We start from the raw sequence: 4,608 nt of genomic DNA, 5'->3' as shown, positions 1-4,608 counted from the left end.
TCTGTTACAAAGGGATTTCATTTTTATTATCAGCGTTTCATACGGAAACTCGTCTGTTACAAAGGGATTTCATTTTTTTTGAACTTATTTGAACTCCATAGTTTTTCTGTGTTCAAAATGCACCATTCAAAGTCACATCATCAATTTTCAACTCTTTCTGACTTCATTTATTGTTTTTCATGCATTTACTGATTATTTTGAGCTATCAGACCATGAAATTGAAAAGCGTTTGAAATAAACTCTGAAAAGGTTGAAAGTTGGCATGGTATCATCATTTCATCCACATAGCATGTGCAAGAAAGTAGAGAGGGTTATGGCAAAAACTGGATGCACTTCGTGTACAAAACGGACAATCTTTTCGAAGTATCAGGGTAATGGAAACTCTCTGTTACAAAGGGATTTCATTTTTTGAACTAATTTGAAATCCATAGTTTTGTGTGTTCAAAATGCACAATTCAAAGCCACATCATCAATTTTCAACCCTCTCATGAATAGATAAGTGATCAAATTAATAGAAGTTCATCATCACATTAAAACCAAAGTACATACATAGTTCTCATTGAACAACATATAGCTCTCCAGAGCATCTAATTAAACCATACATTGAAATTATGTAAAATATTTCAATGCAACAACAAATGCGATCATAATCGCAACCAGGGTAACAACTTATCCAACTGCATAATGATACCAAGCCTCGGTATGAATGTCATATTTTCTGATCTTTCTAATCTTCAACCGCATTGCACCCATCTTGATCTTGTGATCATCGACGACATCCGCAACATGCAACTCCAATATCTTCTCCTCCTCAATTTTTTTATTTTTTTCCTTCAAGTAATTGTTTTCTTCTTCAACTAAATTTAACCTCTCGACAATAGGGTCGGTTGGAATTTCCGGTTCAACCACCTCCTAGATAAATAAAATCTATGTCACGTTGGTCGGCGTGATTGTCATAAACAATAAATGAACCAAATAGTTATCAAAAGATAATATATACCACATCCGAATCATAGACAGGACGAGGGCCGACGGGGGTGGATACCAAAACCATCGCACTATATAATAACAAGGAATAATAAAAGTAAGAAAATTAGACAAGTATCTATCTGAAGTAAGAATTTTTTTTCTTTTAGAAAGAAGATAAGAACAAGAGGCTCACCACGGTGGTGCCGGCGACGAGATAGGCGCGGGCGATCGACGGCGGTGAAGACGGGGACGGGACGTGACGGACCGCTAAACCTAGACAAATCTCAGGGAAAATGGAGCTCGGAGGTCGAGTTTCGAGAGGAGAAAGATTAACTTGTGTGGCTCGGACATTTCATCGCACACCTCATGTGCATAGGAGGTGAGCTAGAGCACCCGAATGCCCTCCCCTCGCCGGCCAGAAAAAACAGAGCACTGTGGAGTGCTCTGCTGTGGTGATGGGGTATATATAGGCAACTCATTTGTCCCGGTTCATGGTAGAAATCGAGACTAAATCCTAGCATTCTGTCCCGGTTCAAGCCACGAACCAGGACCAATGGTTGTGGGCCAGGAGTGAGGACCATTAGTCCCGATTCGTGCCTGGAACCGGGACAAATGGGTCCACACGAACCGGGACCAATGCCCACGAGGCCCCGGCCGGCCCCCTGGGCTCACGAACCGGGACGAATTCCCCCATGGGTCCAGGTTCGTACCTGAACCGGGACTAATGGGCTGGCCAGGCCCGAACGAAAGCCTTGTTTTCTACTAGTGGTTGTCCAGTTATCCCATGATTTGGTCTGCATGAAGGCCTCCTTGCTAGCTAGTATCGTTCGGCCATGTACTTTGGTTTGTGCCAATCGCCGCTGGGCGCCGGTCGACCGGCCGAAATATCAAACGATCACCGCATGGCCATTTGATTTGAGCCCCAATCCCCGCACAACTGGATTTCGCCTTATCATCTCCTTCATGAGGTGGGATCGACTATGATCGTCGCCTTTGTTCTCAGCAGCGCCATCGTCATGGCGCCCCTAGCCTCCGCTGTCAGTTGCAGCTCTCAGTCGCCGTTGTTGCCATTTCAATCTTGCTGTTGGAGGCCATCAGAGCACACATTTTCTCGCTGATGTAGTGCATGCCCCCTGTCATTGCAGTAATTGGGTGTGTTACTCCACCCCCACCCCCCACCCCACCCTCACCCCCCCACCACCGTCGCCATCAAAGCATTGTCTGGCCCGGTTCAGCATAGATGATGCCGGCATCGCCGGTTGAAGCTCACAATGTGTGCCGCCTCCAGCATCCCATCACCCCCATCTACTGGTTCCAATAAAAAGAAATGTCGGTTCGTGCAAAAAAAAGAGCCGGTCACCGTTTGCTAGTTCAAGCAAAACAAATCACTAATTCCAGAAAAAATGAATCAACAATTTCAGCAAAAATCAAGGCCATCACAGCGAAAACCACCGTCGGTGCGAGCAAAACCCATCATCGTTCCAGCAAAAATTACCGCCACCGTAGCAAAAAAACACCGCTGGTTCCAGAACCAGGCTTCCTTGGTTCCGGAACCATTGCATCCTCGCTGGTCGCCGTCGTCGCATCTTTTTGATGGCCGGTTGCAGCTTTTCCGATGGCCGGTTGCAGCTTTTTCAACGGCTGGTTGAAGCACAAAAAAATGTGACGACCGCCGTTGTACTACACGCATGGCCGGTGATCTATCGGACAATACTTTGGTTCGAGCATCGGCGCTAACAGTGCATCGCCGGGTGCAGCGCCCAATTGTAGCTTCATTTGCGCTGGTTGTAGCTCTGTGTATTGACCTCTTTCAGTCACCACCGCAGCGCTCGCGGTGGCACACACGACGGCGGTAGGCTTCATGGGGGCACGTCCGTGCAGTAGCTCTTGGGGAAGGGGCGACCAGGCGAAGGAGCGGCAGTAGCAGTGGCGAAGCGGCGATGGACAAAAGGATCAGGATGGGGGACAGTTCCTGTGTCAAAACATCTGGTAAGGGAGAAAAGATGCTTTAGTGGCAGTTGTGTGGGCCCACGGGGACGATGTGGCACGCGTATGGGAGTGTTGCGCGCGTGACAAGCGAGTCGACCGGCTGAAGCTTTGGCCGGCCGACCAATTAGAATCGTTTACCTATCTATAAAGCAGGACAGAAGCCTGTTTCATAAAATGGAAGATAATGGCCAACATGAGATTGAGATGCCAGTGGCAGAGATGCATGTAGTTTCAACGGAGTAATGGCATTTTGATGATTAGACAAAAGCAGTGGAATAAGCAGGATTGCAGAATCGACTAGCGGCATTGACATAAATGTTTCATTTGTTTTTCAGTTTTTCTAGATATTAAGCCCATTATGTGTTAATATGTAGTGATGCATGTTAGAGTAAATCCCAGAACACACACACGCGAGGGTGGATTCAGATTGTTCTCTGAAGAACACTGACGAACAGGGAAAGGAGAGAGGAGACAGTATTTTGCAACGCGTACTTCTGTGTCCTTTTCCGTTTTCCTTCTTTTATTCAACTGCGTAACAAACTAGCCGCCCACGATCCAGAAATCCCGTGCCATCCCACGGCCTGATCGTGGCCAACAACTTACAGAGAAATATACGCTAGACCTATTCTACCGCAGCACGAACTCAGCGTACTTCTGGCCATTATTCAGAAAACCAAAACAACTAAACTGAAGTCTGAAAAAGCTGGTTCAGTGTAAAAGGTTAACACAACATTTCACCCCTTAAGCCGGATGCACTGGCCTGATGCCGATCTTCTCTTTCAGCTCCTGAAACTTGAACTCGGGCAGAGGCTTTGTAAGTATGTCAGCAAGCTGATCACCAGTTCTGACATGTTCCACTGCAAGTGTTCCTTCCTCAACACAATTTCTCACAAAATGATATCGAATATCAATGTGTTTGCTTCTTTCATGGAACACCGGGTTTTTGCACAGAGCAATTGCAGACTAATTGTCCACTCTGAGAGTCCATCTTGCTTGCTGCTGTCCAAGTAACTCGCCTACTAATCTTCCCAGCCAAATTCCTTGGCTTGCAGCAGACGCAGCAGCCACATATTCAGCCTCACAGGAGGATTGAGCCACAATCTTCTGCTTCTGTGAACTCCATGACACTGGGCACCCCCCAAAGTAAAACAACACTCCAGACGTGCTTTTCCGGTCATCGATGTCACCTGCCAGATCACTGTCAGAGCAACCTAGTAGTTGCGGATCACTTTCTCTGAACCTCTTGTAACTGCAACCAAGATTCAGAGTCCCCTTCACATACCTAAGTATATGTTTGACTGTTGTCATATGTTCCGCTGTAGGTTTCTCCATAAATCTGCTGACGAAACCAACAGAGTAGCTGAGATCGGGCCGAGTATGGATCAGGTATCTAAGACTCCCCACAACACTTCTATACTGTGTACGGTCAACTGCATATGCCTTGCTTTCTTTGCTTAGCTTCAGTCTATTTTCCATGGGCGTGTGCATAATATTGCAGTCAGTCATTCCCATTTTCTCAAGGATTTTAGCTGCATAGCTTGTCTGACTCAGAGTAATTTCTTCTGCTAATTGCTTCACCTCAATCCCTATATAGTAGCTTAGAAGACCAAGATCAGTCATGCTGAACTTTGTCTTCATCTTCTTCTTGAA

Source organism: Triticum dicoccoides, chromosome 4B, assembly GCF_002162155.2.
Source record: "Triticum dicoccoides isolate Atlit2015 ecotype Zavitan chromosome 4B, WEW_v2.0, whole genome shotgun sequence".
Lineage (NCBI taxonomy): Eukaryota > Viridiplantae > Streptophyta > Magnoliopsida > Poales > Poaceae > Triticum > Triticum dicoccoides.
This window is presented reverse-complemented; position numbering follows the sequence as displayed.